The sequence below is a fragment of the Halichoerus grypus genome, chromosome 4, assembly GCF_964656455.1.
Source record: "Halichoerus grypus chromosome 4, mHalGry1.hap1.1, whole genome shotgun sequence".
Lineage (NCBI taxonomy): Eukaryota > Metazoa > Chordata > Mammalia > Carnivora > Phocidae > Halichoerus > Halichoerus grypus.
In genome coordinates, this window is record NC_135715.1 from 159,395,264 (window position 1) to 159,414,593 (window position 19,330).

Genomic DNA, 19,330 nt, shown 5'->3' on the forward strand with positions numbered 1-19,330 from the left:
AGTGGCCACAACCTCACTCCTATTCTCCATTTGTCTTTTTCATCAATTCAATGCTTTAACATTTTGCTCTCAATACACATGCCAGTTATTCTTATAGCTATTACCTACTTGCTGGGAAATAGCCCTCAAATGCAAAAGGCCACATATGGGCTTCTGAAAACTCTTCCCGCTGGTCATATTCAGTTCTTGAGAGCATTTTTCTTTCCAGTGTTACTAAGCAAGTTAGATTTGGGAAGAACATGAAGTGGTAGAGGAAAGGAATGAAGACTGAGTTCAATGTTATTTCCAAAGCCTTCCCAGGAAAACAATAATTTATTATTCATTTTGGAATTGTAATTATGGAGATAACCCCTCCAATTAAATGATTTATTTTGCCACAGAACCTAAAATGTACATCAAATTTAAGTCTAATTGCTACAAGTTATTTTACACCTAAATTTAATAAACAATGTGATGTTTATTCTTCATATTTCTATGTAATATGGCTTCTAGAAGCAAGTTCTCCTATCTGCAGCATTGGTGGGGCCAGACTGTACAAGTTCAAATCCTCACTCCACCATTTGCCAGCTAAATAACTAAGGCAAGTTATTTAACTTCTCCATGCCTCAGTTTCTTTATTTGCAAAAAAAAAAAAAAAAAAAAAAAGGACAAAAGTAGTACCTACCTGATAGGATTGTTTGAAGATTAAATGAGTTAACACTTACAAAGCACTTACAAATGTTTAAATTACGTGATCAATACATAAATCCAGTGTAACAAGAACGGCCACCACAAGTCACATGAGAAACTGAATTCCTTTACTTTTAGCTCCTCTATTTATTATGGCTGTGCTTTGTCAACAGAGGCACATAATGTTAGCAGATTTGAGATTTACCAGAAAGGTGTCGGATTTTATTTCAAATTATGAATTCCTAAACATGGAATGATATACCATCCTGCTGTACACTCAGGGACCCCTTAGAGTTTGGAGCGTGAGAGACCTAACTAACCCTGGTCCTCTATTTGTAGGGGGTTTTGACATCCAAGGAGCCGCTGAGAAACAGTGACTAGCATTCAGGAAAAGGGAGGCTAAGAAGTCACCGTTTTCAAAAAATAAACTGAATTGGAGTGCTGCCTGCGTTTCGTTCTACTGCCTCTGGAAGAGGTGTGTTATCTAAAGTGCTTCCATCATGAATAATGATTGAGAAACTGCTTTACTCTCCGGACTACTGTACTCCCAGGTAGAAATCCGTGGGCTGATGCCCAGGTGTCTATCTGGAACTTGGTTATTACACACGTTAGAGGAACCCATCCTCCAGGAGCCCATTGTGAACAGGCAGCGAAGGGAGGGGCGGGAACGCTCAGGGTGAGCCGGGTTTCTAAGCACAGATCAGAGCCCCAGTACTTTTTAAGCGCCTAGTTCTTCGGGTCATTTCGAAATCGGCTATCTTTGTTTACATTTTCGAACCTGGCTCGGCACCAGAAAGCATTACTACCTTCTGAAAGGAGAAGCATCCTGCATTCGTAGACAGTGCTGCGGTGGTGGGTGGGGGGAGGAGGGGCAAAGTTCATCTTCCCCCGTGTGGGAGGACGACTCCTGCCGCACGTGCGGGTTGTGACAAAATCTTTGAATAGCAGGGGCGGTTTAAGCGAGGTGGAGGTTTGGGGAAAGGCGAGGAGGTAGGTGTGGGGCAAGCAAGCAAAGTGCGGAAGCCGTACGGGGATTCTTCTAGAAAGTGGGGTGGGAAAAGGAGCTAGGGAGGGCGTGTGGAGGGAAGGCATCTGTGTCAGAACGTGCGTGTGAGCGGATACAAAACCCGAGAGAGGCGTGAGCAGCTCTGTGTGTGCGAGCGGGAGCGAGGGGCGCCGGCTCGGGGTGTGTGCGCCTGGGTGAGTGACACTGAGGGGCGGGCTGGCCGGCCGGCCGGCGGGCGGGGGCAGCCTGCGAGGGGCGGGAGTGTCCCTGCGTGGAGCGGGCCGATCCGGAGTTGTGTCAGTGAAGGAATCCAGTCCGGGGGCCGAGCTGGCTGCGCCCTCCGCCGCGAGCGCCGGCAGCACGGGGCGAGCTCCGGACGGCGCGCGGCCCAGGCAGCGGCTCCCGCTCGGCCCGCCCTCCGCGCCGCAGGGGCCGCCACCGCCGCCGCGCCTCCCCCGGCGACCGCGCCCCCGATCGCCGTCCCCCGGCCCGGGACAGAGCGGCCGGCGCTCCGCACAGAGGTAAGCCCGGGACTCCCGGCCGCCGCCGCCCGGGACCCCCAGTCCTCCCTCCCCGCGCGGCGGGCCGGGGCCGGGATGCGGGGCTCAGGCGGACGCGGCGGGGCCTGTGCGGCCGGGACGGAGGCTCGGCCCGGGCCGCGCGTTCCGCAGCCTGGGCCGCCCAGCCCCCGCCGCCTCCCCGGGGCGCTGGGTGTGGCCCCCGCTCGGCGCCGACGCGGGCTGGCGGCGCGGACTGGACGCGGAGGTCACCGTCCTTCCTTTCTCAGGCCCGCGCGAGCGAAAGAGCGGGCGGGTGGGAGGAGGCGCCGAGTCGGGCGCACATTTGCGCGCTTGGGGCGAGCGTGTGGCCGCCGCGCTCAGACGTGGACCCGCCCGCCCCGGATCTGAATCGGCCGCCGTCCCTCGCCTGCCCTCTCCGGTGCGAGCGCCCCCTTCCACTCGCGGAACGGAGTGAGACCCACTGCCGCCCGCCTCCCTCGCTCGGAACCGCGGAGCTGCCCGCCTCGGCCGGGACCAGCCCGCTCTCAACCGCGTCCCGGCGCCCGGCGGGAGCGGGATGCGGTGGCCCCCAGTAGCCGCGAAGTCGCCGCGATGGCAGGCGGGGTGATGCGGCTGGACGCCGGGCGACCGGACCGCGGGACGAAGCGGTCGCGCCGCCGCGTCTGGGCGGGTGGACCCGGAGTCCGCGGGAGGCGGCGGGGGCTCGGGACCAGGCGGCGGACTGAAGCCCAAGGCGGCGGTTGTTTCGGAGACGCGGAGAGCGTTCGCGCCCTCAGCACACTCGACTTTGCGTGTCTCGGAAGATCGGCCCTGCTCGCTCGCACTCTGTTTGGTTGTTAATACTTACTGCAGACGTGGGAGGTGAAGGGCTGAGACTTCACCTGGACAGAGATGCGACCGAGGCTTCCCAATTCCGCGAGTGGAGGCTTCCCGGTCTTGGGGGACTTGGGGGGGGGGGTGTGTGTTTGTGAACTTCGTGAGCTTTCAGTTCCCAGCAGTCCTGGTTTTAGCGGATGTCAAGGTTTTGGAGACCTGACACTAAAGATTCTTTCTGTACAGCGTTTTCCTTTGAGTGTATTACAGAATCTGTAGCTCGAGAACTAGTGAAAAACCTTGAACTTCAAACACAGCCTCTCTCTTTACATAAAATGTTATATGTAATATTTTTCACTTGCTTTTTAAACAAAATTTAAATGTTATGTTAAAAACTTTCGCCATTCCTGTCAAAAGTGAGAAAAAAAGGTCTCTGAAATTTTAGAAACTAAGCAGAGGAAGAGGCTTATTCCAGTATTTGAAAGAGTATTGTCGTGTGACCTTTATGATACTGTTTTAGTTGGTCTTAGAGGAACAATTCATTGCCATTCTGATTGATTTTTGTTTTCTAGAGGTTAAGCAGATGGGCAAGATGGCAGGGAAAAGAAGGGACAGGAAGTCAGAAATTGCTTCATTCTGAAAAAAACAAACAATATTCAAGTAACAAATCCAATTATTGTGAAAGATACTCTGAAAATAAAGACTAAGATGGCCTTCTGGATGAAGTATTTCATTGGCTTTATAAAACTATCACTTAACTAGAGAGCAGTGTGTTGTGTGCATGGGGGCAGTTTTATCAAGTAAGTGTACTGCTTAAAAATATCTGTGTATGATAATATTTATTGGATCTTTAACTGGGGAAAATCAACTTTAGGAATGAATTTCTGTTTGAACAAGGCAAATATTGCTGCAGTCTCTAATTAGCGTTGTGGATTAAACTCAACCTTTGTTAGAACCTATTTAATGGAGGAAGAGAAGGTAAAATATGTCAAATTCTGTATCTGTGAGGCTTTATTTTTTTAAAAGATTTTATTTGAGAGAGAGCATGAGCAGGGGGGAGGGGCAGAGGGAGAGGCAGAAGCAGACTCCCCTCTGAGCAGGGAGCCCCACAGGGCTGGATCTTAGGATCCTGGGATCATGACCTGAGCCTAAGGTGGATGCTTAACCTACTGAGCCATCTAGGCGCCCCTCTGTGTGGCTTTAAACACACACACACACACACACACACACACACACACACACACACACACACGACTAGCCCCAAAGATAATTTGCATAAAAATACAAATGACTTGAATGCAGGGACTGTTTAAGAGAATGGTAAAAACTCAACATCTGGGAAAGGAGTATATTGCCAATTTTCTTTCTCTCTTTAATCCCTGCCTCTGAAAATATTAAATTATTTCCTAGGAATCAACTTAGTTTAACATACCAATTTAGGCAAGATGATAAACTCCTTTTGTATTCATGTTGTTTTAGGGAGCTCCCTAATGAAAATCTTAAATTGACTGTTTCTGTGCTCCCACTGATTTTCAAGTGGCCATTGTGGGGATGGGTATCTATGGGCTCATGAAGCTGTTCTGCCACTTCATAGTGATCAGGGAAAGAAAATGCTTAGGCCACACCATTGCAGTCTTTGAAGTGCCGCCAGTGGGAAGCATTCATAGATCAATTTTGCTGTGCAGATGGAAATACTTGCCATAAGAAGTTAAGCTCTAGAGATGTCTCATTTTTGGTTCTAACTTCTTTCAGTTTTTCAGTCTGTGACCATAGAATTGTACTGCCATTAACAATGACTATTCATTTATGGCTTATGTGTGAAAGGCGTGTTGGTGGTCTTCTGTTATCTTTACATGGTTTTAATCAGCATCTCATGATGTGAGCCAGGACAAGAACTTTTGGTTACAGTTTTGATGAAATGGAAGAAGTTGAGGTTGCTTATAGTAAGATCCAAGCTGCTGCCACCTGTCTGGCCATATGATGAATGTGGAGTGGGTTTTGTATGCAATAGATAGATACGGCCTACTCACTGCCCTGTCGTCTTCTGTAGACCCTTTCCTGACTCTGATAATGGAATCATACGGCTGTTACAATTTTTGTACACAGAGTAGTCGCTTTTATCAGCATGGCACAGAACATGAGGGCTGATATATAATATGGAAAGATTTAAACGATGGAGTCTGTTTATTGATTTCTGAATGATTGTGCATAATTCAACTAATCAATTCATCCCATCACTGTTCTGCCTTCGAGTGTAATCACACAATTAAAGTGTGATTTTCATGATACAAACAGTTAAAAACCCAATACACATAATTATAGAAGAAAAACAAACCTTTCTTTTTTCTTTCCTCTTTTGAAGTACTCTGCTATGAAGGTGTTATTTCCTTGACACATCAAAATGGCTAATTTGGAGTTGTGATGCTTGTTATGTAAATAGGCCATATGTTGAATTTCTACAGAAGTCTATTCGTTCAGTGTTGTGGTAATGGTTAGGATCCCCTAAGTACCATAACTAAAAAACATAGTCTATGAAGATGTATTTCTCTCTACTATTTATATCATACTCACTATTTTTGTTTAATAGCTAGTATTTTTATTTTCTAATAAAATATTCTTAAGTGTGATGGTTATCTATTCTTACAGCATATACGTTTTTATCTCTAGTACTAACACAAACTCTGTTTCCATTTATGCACCTGTTTAATAGACTTTTCATGGTGGATGTCCTGCTGTCAGACTAAACGCTGCATGCCTGATAACAAACTTCATATTCTCTGCTAACCCTGTTCCTTTCACAATGAAAAGACTTTCCCTTTTCTTGATATTCAGCATTCTCTTCATCACCCAGACTTGAGATCCAGGGACCATCCCTGACTCCTCCCTTTCATTCCTTCAGTAAAACTGTACATCAAGTCCTGTTAACTTTTCCTTTGTAATAGTTTCTCTAAGCCAGTCCCCACATCTCTACATTCCTCATTCTCCCTGATAGCTCAGGTCCTTGGCCATCACTGTTCTAGTATGACTAGAGCCGGCTACATCTTGGTTTCTTGGTTAATGAGTTCTCCCCACTCTGCATGCTTCCAGCACATCAGCCTTCCTAAACTCTTCTCCTTAGAACTCCTGTCCAAGGACTGCCTTGCAGGAAGGCTGTGTTGACCTCAGGTTTCTCTGATTCTAAAGCCAGTGCTCTTTCTACTAGTTCAAATACTTTCCATGCACCCCCCTCCCCCCCGCTTCAGTCCCACCTCTCAACCAGGTTTTAATATACTTCACGGTCTTGCCCAAATTTGACTTACTGACTTTATTTTCTACTTCTTTCCAACATGAACCTTCTCTTCCTGGTAATTGGATCTCACTGCCCTTCTAAGATAACTTTGTGCCCTTTTGTTCATGCTCTGCTTTTTAGAATGCCTTTTCCTTTTTCCTCTAACCTAACAACTATCTCCAAGTTAAAGCCAGCCTGATCACGTTACTTATTGGTTTCTTCTTTTGCCCTTTTGTCCGCACCATCCCTTCAGACCATCAGATACTCTCCCATGATATTGTGTGCTTCATTCTTGCTTTTCCAACTAGACTGCCAGTTCCTTGAGGGCACTGATGGAACTTGCATGCTGTCCTTGAACCATCTACAGGGCTTTGGCATAGCAAACTCTTGATAAGTATACCAGTAGAATCAATAAACTGTAAGGGTGTTTTTTTTCTGTATGATGGGCTTTGATATTGCCTGTGTCCTGCTCACCATTATGTCCCCAGAGCCTAGCTTGCAACTTGACACCTAGTCATGACCTCAATAAATATTTGTTAACATAGAAATTAATGTTGACATTAGCTAAAAGGGACAGGCATTTGAAGGAGACATCTGTCAAGGAGTTTTTTCCCATTTTTCTTCCGTGGTTCTAATCAGCCTCTCCATTCATCAGCTGTGAGATTCTGAGGCCTCGGCATTTTCCAGAGTCGAGATAATGATGGAGGCTGGCAGTTGTGAGTTGGAATTAAGGAGGCTGTCGTTATTTTAAGGTGGAGTGATGGGTCCCAGTAGTGAGCAAAATAAAAGCATTCAGGCTTTATGCCAGCATTTTATACCTAAAACAATTAGACTGGAGTCCTCAGTTAAATACAAGTTTAGCTAATCGGCCATAAAATCCCGGACTGTATTGCAGGGGCTGCCCAGCCTTTTCATTTTAAAACTTCCTGGTAAATTAAAAAAAAAAAAATCATCTGGGGATCCATCCAGGGATGAAAGGTAAGGTAGGGGAGAGTTGCCACACCCATCATATTGTATTCAGGACAAAATTCAATTCTTTAAAGAACTTTAAATTAGACTCACTTTATCCAAGACACTGTTTTTGCCAGGAAGGAGTTTATAGTCTTAACAGGAGAAATGACACGTGTATCCCGGAAATGAAGATCTAAGAGAGCTCAGAAGGGAAGATTTCCTTTTGCTGGGAGGTGGTGGGGAATCTTTCTAAAGTGATGGTTGTCTGAGCTGTTTATCAAAAGATTTCAGCAGCTGTCATTGGGAATACAGGGCTGAGGGGATGGTGGCGGGGTGAGGGGGTAGTGCGGGGCAGGCATTCTTGAGTTGCGACTGTCACATCAGTACTCTGTGACGCTGCCCCTGCTCCTAAGCCGAAACCCCGCCAGAGCTCTCCTGGGCCTTGGTGGGCTGCGGTGTTCAGTAATGAAACGTAAAGGATATACAGATCCCTGCAATAATTACTTTTGGTGCCAAGTGCTGAACTGACCATGACATAAAGCACAGAATAAATCTTGTAAGCAATATAACCAGTGCCTTTCTGGGTAGCATCCAACTTGCTCAGATGCTCAAAAAGGTCTCCTGCATTATGGAAACATGGCTGAAGGTTGAAACTTTAATAGAACTATACATAGGGAGAGGTCTGGCCCCAAGGACCCAGCCGTCTGTGAGACACTGCCCAGTTCACCTAGGAGAGCTCAGTAAATGAGCAAACATACTGTTCTCTAGAACCCTGGTTCTGATTCTGTAGAACTACCCCCACGAACTGTAAAACAAGGACAGATGGGTACAACTTTCAGGGAGACAGATTTGGGGTCAGTGTAAGAAAGGTGGTCCTATTATGGATTGTGCTATTTCATGAGGTGACTAAGCCCCCCCCCATGACAAAATGTATTCAAGCACAGGCTGTACCAGGCAGTGTCTCATTTAAATACATGCCTTATCTCCTTTTTTCCCCAAAACAGTGCTCTGAAGTACATATTCTTATTACCCCTGTTTTACTGAAGAGCAATACCAAAGCCTGGAAAGGTTGAGCAGCGGATTAGGCGTAGAGCAGATGTCAGGCATTTGAGGGCCGAGACTGAATATGTACTGTGATGAAGAAAGGACACACACATTGGATGGCCATTAGGATGTTTAATATATTTTTTAAAGATTTATTTATTTGAGAGAGAGAGAGAGAGTGAGCAAGTGAGAGTGAGTAGGGGAAAGGTAGAGGGGGAGGAAGAGATTCCTCAAGCAGACTCTGAGTGTGGAGCCCAGCGGGGGGCTCGAGGAGGGGCTCGATCTCAGGACCCATGAGATCACGACCTCAGCCGAAATCAAGAGTCTGCCGCTTAACCAACTGAGCCACCCAGGCGCCCCTGGCCATTAGGATGTTTAGGGCCCTTCCTATCACTAGGATTGGTGGTTTAAATCTCCTTAGGGATCAAGATGCTGATTGTTGCAAAGCACAAATTCATCAGCAGGGGCACCCAGTTCTAAAAATTCAGAACAAAGTGAATACAATTATCACCATCGTAATAGGTATCACTTATTGATCATCTCATTTAAACCTCATAGTGATCTTGCAAGGATGGGATTATGTATTCTTTTAAGAGAGCGACACAGAAATCAGGGAAGTTACATAACTTGATTGAATCTGCAGGACTAATAAGTGGCAGAGGAGTCTGTTTGGTGTCTGGTCCCCCCAAGCCTGGGCTTTTTTCTTACACCACTCTGCCAGATAATTCGTGGTGATACTGAAATATTTACCTATCAGTTCAGCACAGACACTGACCAACCAGAGAGGCCACAAGCTATAAAGACCCGCTGTGGCTCTTCCGAGTCACCAAGGTGATTTAGGTAAAGCCCAAAGGTAGGGGAAAGGCTTGGTAATATACCAAGACCACAGATCTGGGGCTCCAGGAAACGAGTGACTTCTGTGTTCAGCATTTATCTGATTTTATACATGATATGTAGTACTAGTTTTAAAAAAAACTTCCTATATAATTATATTTCATTTCTATTTCTAAGTAAGGAAAAATAGTTTTGCAATGGTAATGTTATATCTTCCTTATAAATGGTAGGTTCTTCCTCCTCACGCCTTTTCTTCCCTTTACTGTCTTTAGTCTGAGGCTAATCTTTCTAGACAGCATCCCCTCTTGCTTCCTCAGGGACCTTGCTCTATTATCTCTCTTTTCTTTAGGCTCTCAACCAACCTTTTGCTTTCAGTGCATTAACATGCGTAAGTCTCCTCGTGTTTTATAAAAAACCAAAATCTCCCTGGCCCCTTCCCTCTTGGTCTGGTTGTGTTCCATCCCATTCCTGGTGTTAGAAGGATAGTTTCTTACACAGCACCTGAACCTCCCCTTCTCCCCTTTCTGTGCAGCCCCTCACAGCCCTGTCCTCTCATGATGGCCTCCTCTGACCTTAAAAACGGGCAGGTCCATTGTCCAGGATTCTTTTCTAATTTTTTACCTGTGTGCCTTAAGTGATCCTTCTCTGCTCCTTGAAACTTGGCCCACCTGTTTTCTGAGTCATTCCTCTCTCCTGACTTCCCCTTATGGCATATTCCTAATGTATATTCTCTCTCAATCAATGAAACCCACTTCACCAATTTTTAAATCTGGGAGTTGTTCTAGATTCCTCCCTCTTCCTCATCCCCTACATTTCATTGATCACCAAGCCCTGTAGAAACCATCTTTCTCAGTCTCTTTGGAATCTGCCCTCACCTGTCTAAAACACTTACCACCATTATTGCTTTGGTTCAGGCCCTCACCACTTCTCTTGAGGATTAGTGCAGTGGCCTCATAACTGGTCTCTCTGCCTTCAGCCTGGCCTGCCTCCAACCCATTCCCCACACTGCTGCCTTTCTAAAAGGCAAATTTGATCACGACTCTCTGTGGCTTAAAATCCTTCAGCAAAATCACTGCTTCTCCAGGGTAAAATCTAAGCTCCCTAGCATGGCACAAAAGCTCCTTTGTGATCTTGGCTCTCCCTTTGTGTATGTATCAAAGTCTTCTCTAATGATCTTGGTCTCTGCCCCTGCCCCTAGCATCCCTACTAGAGGAAATGAGTTATTAACGGGGAAGAAATGAGAGGAAGGATGGGAACAGAGAAGAGATTCTAGAATTGTCCTATCTAGTACAGCAGCCACGAGCCGCACGTGGCTATCGAGCCCTTGAAATGCAGCTAGTCCAGATTGAGATGTGATATGAGAGTAAAATACACCACAGTTCAGAGACTCTACAGGAGGAAAAGAATGTAGAATATTTCATTAACAAATTAAAATATTGATTACATATTAAAACAATAATCTTCTGGACATAGCAGTTTAAATAAAACATATTCTTTTTTTTTTTTTAAGATTTTATTTATTTATTTGAGAGAGAGAGAATGAGAGAGAGTATGAGAGGGGGGAGGGTCAGAGGGAGAAGCAGACTCCCTGCCGAGCAGGGAGCCCGATGCGGGACTCGATCCCGGGACTCCAGGATCATGACCCGAGCCGAAGGCAGTCGCCCAACCAACTGAGCCACCCAGGCGCCCCTAAATAAAACATATTCTTAAAATTAATTTCACATATTTATTTTTACCTGTTTTTTTACCATGGCTACTAGAAAATTTTAAATTGCCTTGTGGCTTGCATTATAGTTCTATTGGACAGTATTGTTATAGACTATCTCTTCGTTCCCAGGAGATGCATCCTATATGAACCAAGCCCATGAGCTTGTTGAATGATTAAGTCAGCCCTACAGGTATAAAGAAGCAGCAATTGCTCCATTCTTAAATCTAGAGATACAAAATGCTTTAGATAAGATTCAGAATCAAAGAGACAGATTGTGAAAGCTATAGCCAGGAGTCATACATACAATGTGCACGATGCTGAAATCATGATTAAAGCACATCTGTCTCCCTTGGCTACCCAGTCCTGGTCAGGAGTGGGAAGCAGGGATACTTGTGTGCTAGAGGGAAGATTTGAGATAGACAGTAGGAGCAAGGGAAGGGCAAGTGGAGTCACATTCTTGAGAAGCCTCCAACATGTGTGGCACCTAGAGCCTTGCCTAGGTCTCTGCCCATCCTGCCATTGATCCTGCCTGGTGGTCTAAGGCCCAGCTCCCCCACTGTCTAGCTCTAGGATTCTGAACAAACTAATGAACCAGTGGGTCTTGAGCCTTAACAATATGTATGGCACAGAGTCATTGTGCATCAAACAACTGCTAGTAGAGCACTTGAGATACCGAGGGCAGCAATCTGTGGATCAGTTGGCCCCAAAGGCTTGGAGGAAGGGCATATGGGCTGCCAGAAAGACCCAGAAGATATGTTGTGTCCTAGGAGATCTGCAGAGCTTTATGTTTTCACAGTAGAAAAGCCGACCAGTGGTAGGAAACCAGAGCTTATCGGGCTGGAGCAGGAGGGAGAAACCTGGAGGTGCGGGCAAGAAATCATGACTATCATGAGAAAAATTTAGCAGGATCAGATTCCAGCAAAGTCTGATAGGCAGAGTGACTCAGCACCTTCTCTCCTGGTCGTTTGCAGATTGTGTTCTGTCGAGCCCCCTTCGGTTCAGGGAAGAATCCCCCTGAGCAGTTGTTTTTATTTGTGTCTATATATTAGGCATGTATCTAAGATTCTCATAAGGAGAGAGTTTCATGTGCTAAAAATAAAAGTTTGAAAGTCATATATCTACAGAAAATGGCCTGAGAAAATGGCGACCAAGTCGGTGTGGTTATTGTCCTCCCATCTGTAGGATCTGGGACGAGTTTAGGCCCTTTGCAGGAGGGTTCCAGCTCCCTTGCTTACGTTGCTCAGGGACTGTCCGTGGGATTGGGCCTGCAGTTTGCCTTGCCCAGGCAATTTACCTAGGAAGCCATAACTCTCTTCATTCTTAGGTAACCACATTTTTCACTTTGTGCCCTAGGTTTCACTTTGTCTCCCTCATTCCCAAGCCCCTGCTTTGTGTTTTTGTGTAGGAAACCTAGATTGCCTTAGGTAAGGGACCCATCATATATCTCCATGCCTTCTTAGGACAGTAGTCTTACTGCTGAGCTACAAGCCCTAGGGTAAGTCCCTGCTACTCCCTTCCAGGCTTCTTCAATACTGACACCTGCCAGCAGTGGGCAGGAAACTCAGTGAGTTTGACAGCTTGCCTGGATACTGGCTGTTACCTGGTTTTAGACCCCTGACACCAAACACTGCTTACTAATGAGCTTCCCCAGTGGTCTCTGGGTCCCATTTGTACCCTATGTGCAACTTGGGAAGAGACAGGGAAGGCAAAGTTAGGACCGCTTTTCCTAAATTCTGACACATCCACTTCTTTGTCTCCAGTGGGAAGGCTGGTCTCATGTGTAGACGAGAAGGGTGCAGGCTTCACGGTGTGATTTCAGAATCCGAATTACTCGAAAGGGCACTTCAGATATCAACAGCTTCTCTTTCCTGCTCTCTAACACGTGAAAGGCTGCATTATACAAACTCTGTTTCCTTTCCTAAGATCAATAGGGTTTATCAGAAAAAAGAGGACAGATTTGGTGCTTGAAAGACTTGATTTTGATTTCTGTAATTGGCTTTCTATATTATTTAAATTATTTAATCTTCTTGAATCTCAGTTTTCTTATATGAAGTGAAATCAATGATACCTATGTGTTTTGTTGTGACTAAATAAAATGAGATATCAAGTGCGCAGCAGGAGGGCCTAAAATGCAAAGGCTAGGGAAGTGGTAACTTAAACGTGCTGGACACATGCTCCTTAGGTTGAATACTTTGATGGACCCTTCCCTGAGACGAATAAGGAAGAAAATAAGCAATCTGGGTCAAGGGGCCAGATTTCACCCATCCAGGGGTGAAAAAGGACCATAAGGAAGTTGCCTTCACGTTTCGCTCAAGGCCAGTCCTACCTAATGGTTTGCATTTGTGCAAGTATTCAGCTGGGATTATGAGTACAGCATGAAGGCATGGAAAAAGGGCATGTTCACATCCTCTGCCAGGGTAATATAAGAATAAACAAAGCAAGTTTTTGGATCTCTGAATAGCCAGGTGTGCTGCCATCAAAGTAAACTTTTATTTCTATTCTTTGTTGATAAGTTACAAATAAAGGAAGTCACTAAAATACCCTGAAGAGGAAGATGCATAGACAAATTAGACACCAGGGACAGATCTCACACTTATTTTGTTGGAACTGTTCTTTGCTTAACTGTGGGTGTTTGGGAAGTTCTTTTGTTGTAGTCTTTGTTGCTTACAAGAAGGGGGGAAAGCTTTGGTGTACTAAAGGAAAGAATGGTTTTGATTGGAGGCAATATTCTTCTCAGTGTGAGCTGACTTTCATATATTACAGCGATTGCTAATACATAACTGAGAAAACCCATTTATTGAAGTGCCATAAACAGCAGTGAGATAGTCTGATCTGACATAGTGCCACTTCTGATCGATGAGTGTTTATTATAGGAATGTGAGCAGTCTTAGAATTTTTAGGGGAAAAGTGGAAGATGTTATGGTGGCTACTGTGGCTGCTAATGTCCTGATCTAGAAAGTCTGTCCTTTCTTTTTACTGCCCTTGTGAAGTCCGAACAGTGGACTGGATTCAGTGCACGCACAGGGCTCCCAGTGACTTCCTCAGCTCCTGGTGCAATTGACCACCCCACTGTAATACCATAGCCTCAGCATAGTGTCATGTGAAAATAGTGAACACTCAAGGAGAAAATGCAAATCAACTGCCTCAAAAATTAAAAATAAAAGCATTAAAAATATTATTGAGTGCTGGTTTGTGACATTGAATATATAAACCCATTTATTGTTTTGATAGTCCCAGGGCAAGAACTGTTTCAGCTGCAATGGATGATATCCACTAAGGTTGCCGTGACAACATTAATTTATAATTTCCAAACTTTGGTAGAATTTCACCTTCTGGACTCTTCCAGATTGCATTTAAATTTATAGTTATTTCTCATTTATCAAGGCAGGCATATTTAGATATTGCTTACATAAATGCCCTAGGACCGTCTTCATGAAAGTTACTAATGTGTATTTAGAAGCATAGAATGTGTGTTGGAAAGGGATAGTGGGGGCTATGGTTTTTTCAGGTTTCCCCCAAATGCAGGATTCCGTCCATATTATCCCAGTCAGCCAGCTGCCGCTATGAAGCATTGGCAGACAAAACTGCTGAAATCTGCCTCCGTTTATCCTTTGGGGTGCCCCAGAGTACCACTCTCTTGTGGTAGCTCTTCAAATATTTGACCGCAGCTATTGGACCTTCTCTTTTCAGGCAGACGTGGTCCCAGCTCTTTCAGCTGAGCTCTCCCATCCTGTCAGCACTCCTCTAGTTACCCACTGCTCTGCCCATGCCATTTTAAAAGTAAGGATCTTGAACTCAACACCCTCCTCCTGAGTTCTCTAAGCGGTAGGAAACAAACTCCTTCAAGGCACCCTTCGTTTATTAATCTAGTCAAATATTCTGTCGGCCTCCGTTTTAAATCTAGGGCAGCACATTGTTGGTTTACCTCCAAAGTCAAATAAAATTTCCAAGTCTTTTTTTAAACAACTACTACAAAGCCATGTCTCCCTTACTCTGTACTTGTGCAGTTAATTGTGACCCTGTGTAGATGATTTTACATTTATCCTTGTTACATATTGTCTCTTTTTGTCAAATCACTTTTCTTCTCTAACAAGACATTTTTGAATTCTGATTTTTTTCAATTCAATTTATTAGTGGTACTTCTTTCACTTATTAATTACACATTTGAGAATTGTATTTTCTCTCTCATTGATCAAATGTCGACCAGGACAGCCCTGTGACTTTCTACAAGAGACTTGGCATCAATATGTGAATTTTGTTAGTTTTTTTTTTTTCTTTTGACTAGTTTGATAATCTTTCACTTGTGTTTTCTTTCTTCTCCCCAGGCTGTCTAAGAGGATAGAGTCAGGAAATATTTAGTCAAATGCCTCAGTAATGCTATCGTTGTTGATCTACTTATTGCCAATCATAGAACCTCTATTATGAAGCAAAACGATTAATTTGGAGTCACTTTTAAGATAGTATTAAGCAGTTTTTCTTTTGAAAAATTTACTAAAAGCATACCTAAATAATCTTATTTTTAGTTTAATTTAAAAATAACAATTTTGTAAAACAAATTCATTCCTCGTCTATAATTTCAACTCATGTGAACTTGTTTGGTTCAAAGGAATTGCTTTTTTTTACATCATTCAGTTCTCTTTATAGAATCATTACTCTGGAAATGAATTGGTGGTGTGACAGGAAATCACTCCTTAGGTGTCACTCCAACACATCATTATATTCACACCTTCTGGGATAGACAGTAATCAGGCTGAGGCATGTCCAAACAGTGTGCTGGTGTCTGCGTAAATGGCTCCATGACAATATCACTTAACATGACCATGACAGAGAATGTACTGATGGCATCATGTCACTAATGGATGTGTTTTCCCTAAGTGGAAAATTCTGTATTATTTGAAAAGATGGTTTCCCCACCCCCCTCACACAAGCTCTTTGAGTTTTTGTATTAATATCAAATGTCTGTCAAATATACATATGGTTCTTCCTGTACTATATTTGGTTGCATTCATATTCAAAATAGTTTTTTACATGCTTTTTACCTTGGACTCAGTGGAAAGAAAAAATAATTTAAAAGAACAGTAGCACTGAGGAACTCAAATCTGTAAGTAAAGATACTACTATTTGTATAATACTTTATATTTTGCAAAGTACTCTCATTTTCTTCTTTGAATTTTTTTTTCTGATTGTAAAAACAACGCATACTCATTGAATTTGGAGAAGATACTGAAATGGATAAGAAATAATTAAAAGTCAGCTAAAATTTCACCAGTCAGAGAGTGTCATCGCTAGCATCTAGTGTGTCTTCCTTCCAGATACGCATGTGGTGTGGCTTTGAGTGTGCATGTGTGCATACATTTGTGTGTTTGTGTGTGTTTAAACTACCTCCTGGCGGACTAGGAAGTTTGTATGGAAGAATCAGTGTGACATACTAGTTAAAAGGCCTTTGGGGGTTGCCTGGGTGGCTCAGTCGGTTAAGCGGCCAACTCCTGATTTGGGCTCAGGTCATGATCTCAGGGTCCTGGGATCAAGCCCCTTGTCAGGCTCCATACTCGGTGGGAAGTCCGCTTGAGGATTCTCTCCCTCTCCACCTGCCCCTCCCCCCCACACCTGCTCTCACACACTCTCCTCCTCTCTCTCTCAAATAAATAAATAAATAAATCTTTTTAAAAAGGTAAATAAAAGGGCTTTGAAATCAGACAGTTCAAGATTCCAGTCCTGGCTATGCTTCTTATGTAGTGCCTGTAAATTGCCCAAACTATCAAAATTTCAGTTTCTCTTTCTATAAAATGGGGATAATAATAGTATGCATCTAATAGGTTTATTGTAAGAATTAATAAGATAATGCATGTAAAGTGCATAGCATCGTACATGGCTCATAGTGAATGCTCAGTAAGTGTGAGCTTCTTATACAGGTTTTCTTGTCTGTTTTCCTCACTTAAATTCTAGGATAGCAATTTCCCTTGTCGTAAAATATTATTGGAAAAATATTTGGAACGACTGCATATATTTTAATATATGACTATACCTTAATGTAATCATTTCCCTATGCTTAGACCATTTCCCATTCTTTGCTATCATAAAGAGCCCCAGCGTTAATATCCTTTACATTATTTTTTGTGCATAGACAACAGATTCAAAATGAATCATTAATGGCATTTTATAGGTGGAAAAAGAACAATTCCTTAGTGTATACTCATATACCAGGTTGTATGCTAGGTTTTTTACAGCAAAATTCTTGTTTACCTCTTCCACAACCCGTTTGAAGCAAATCCGTTACCCCCATTTTTCAGATGAAAAAGCTCTGAGGGGAGATAAGTAGTTTGCCCAAGGTCATATAGATAGTGGTGGTAGAGATGGTATTTGAAGCCAGCTGTCTGATTTCAAAGCTTAAGCTTTTCCATTCTGGCATGCAGTTCATGCCTATCCTTTTAAGGCTGGCAGAATGAATAGTTACCATTGTGCTTTTTACAAAATGTCACTTGGTACCACGTAAAAGATAGGACACTTGGCTGGAACTCTTGGCTTCCTCCATGTAGTACCTCTCGTGTGCATATGTTCTTATATGTTTTGGAATCAAACCTCATTAAAATAAGGTGTTAACTAAAGGAAATAAGACATCGATATGATTATTTGATGAAAGCAGACCTCAGGGAAGAAAACATTTATTTAGTCAATAATACAAAAGTTGTCTTTGTTTTAGTGGTATGGACTAGGCCAAGATTACTTCTCTCCCTAGGAATCAGAGTATTTTACATAAATCAGTATAGGAATCAAGTGATAATAACAGCCAAAGTAAATTGATGGTGTCAAAAGGAATTGTAAGTTTCATTACTTTTATACTAGGGGTTGAAAGGAAAAATCTTTAGCTTTAGCTATAAGATGATACATCATCAAAGAGCTACAATATTTGCTAAAGGTATAGGTATGGGGAGACATAGAATATACTGGGATAAACCCCCAAAGAATTATTTGGTGAACTGACAAGTTGTCTTTAAAAAGTCAGCCATTCGGAACATTTATCTTGGCAGCTCTCAAATCTGACTTACAGCATGTAGTGTGGCAGTCAATTTTGTAGGAAAAATGCATAATTAATATGAAGATCAAGGTGTAGGTATTGCCAGTCAGTACCTAACACAGTTTCTTAGAACAAAGGAACAATTGAAGTTGTCTTTTAATAGGGTAATCCCGGTTTGTCATTTTGTAGGCTTCAGTTCTTAGTAAAAATGAACGAAAAAAATCCAGTAGTAAAATTTCACATTGAAAAGGTACTTTGTTGCAGACTTTATAACCAGCTATTGTCTAGTCAAGAAAGCTATCTTTGCTTAAAAAAAAAAAAAGAAGAAAGAAAGAAAGAAAGCTATCTTTGGTTTTGAGTTCTTGAATTTTTATAGCCTTTGAGCTTACACATTCTTGCCTTAGAATTGTTCCAGTTTTTCTTAAGCCATTTTAGTTCTTGCAAGGGATAAACAGTGTCGCCCACAGCCCAGTAACTAAAAAGGTTTGGCTCTTGACAGAACATGACCACCAACTTGACCTGTTGAGAGTATGTCCCCCATGGTGATGTCTTAGCTGGAAAGGGCCCAACAAGTTAAATTTGGGCTCTGTATACAAGTGGTGAGTAGTTGTAACTGTGAACAGAGAATTGGACATGAATCTGCAGACTGGATTCAAGATGTGGGCTCCATTGCGTGGTAGGTATCTGACCTGGGGCCGAGTGCCTTACTGTCTCTGCCCCTCGGCTCCCTCCGCTCTCGTACAAAGATAACGACTCCTGCACAAGCAAATGGCATATGAAGGATTAAATTTATTGAGCAAACCATGTGGTTAACTCAAAAGTGCTTTTATGATGAGTTTCCAAGTTATTAATTGATGGCCATGGGTCATCCCTCTTGAGGAGAAGCCAATTTACCATTTAAAGTATTTTTAAATGGAAAATGGGAATATTTGTAAAATATATGCAAAAATACACCATTCCTGGGGCTAATATCACCAGACCCTCCTAACTCTGCTCATGCTTTATCCAATAATAATGGGATAGGCCCATTCTCTGCCCTGTAAACCCCTGGTGCCTTGCTTGGAGTCTCTCAAAGCTCATTCCCATGGTTTATTCCTCTGATGAGGGAAGGAAGCCCTTGGCATCAATAGGTGATTCCTTTGAACACAATCAAGACCTTTGTGAAAATAGGCATTTAGATCTATTATGTTGTTCCAAGATAGAAGCAAAATTTTTATATTTGATGCATTATTGTAGCTTTCAATAAAAAAAGGCTCTAAGAAAAAAAACCTATAAGGTAGAAAAACATATTCCAACTAGATTGCTTTATAAAAAATTATAGGAAACTCTTTGATTATTAAAGTAATCATTGTTGCTGGAGGGGAAAAGAAAAGAGAACAAGAGGTTAAGAATTTTGACACTGGGCAATGTCCAGCAAGCTCTTTAGAAGTCTCTCTTGGTTTTTCCCGCAGCCCTGATTATGTCCTAGTTAAGGGCACAGAAACTACTTCTGAGTCTGGCT

General features: G+C 43.2%; 1 protein-coding gene across 7 annotated transcripts in view; it reads left to right on the forward strand.

Moving 5' to 3' along the window:
- The first annotated feature begins 1,587 nt into the window (after positions 1 to 1,587).
- The window catches only part of SPATS2L (spermatogenesis associated serine rich 2 like), a 161,821-nt gene continuing 144,078 nt past the window's right edge, over positions 1,588 to 19,330 (forward strand). Inside the window, exon 1 of one of the 7 annotated variants that reach the window (XM_036098507.2) lies at positions 1,588 to 1,659. The gene's annotated coding sequence lies outside the window, so the exon portion shown is untranslated. Of the gene's footprint in view, positions 1,660 to 1,761; positions 1,870 to 1,948; positions 2,197 to 19,330 lie in introns of those variants that run through there. The other 6 variants (XM_036098505.2, XM_036098504.2, XM_036098509.2 and 3 more) reach the window with 6 other exon arrangements.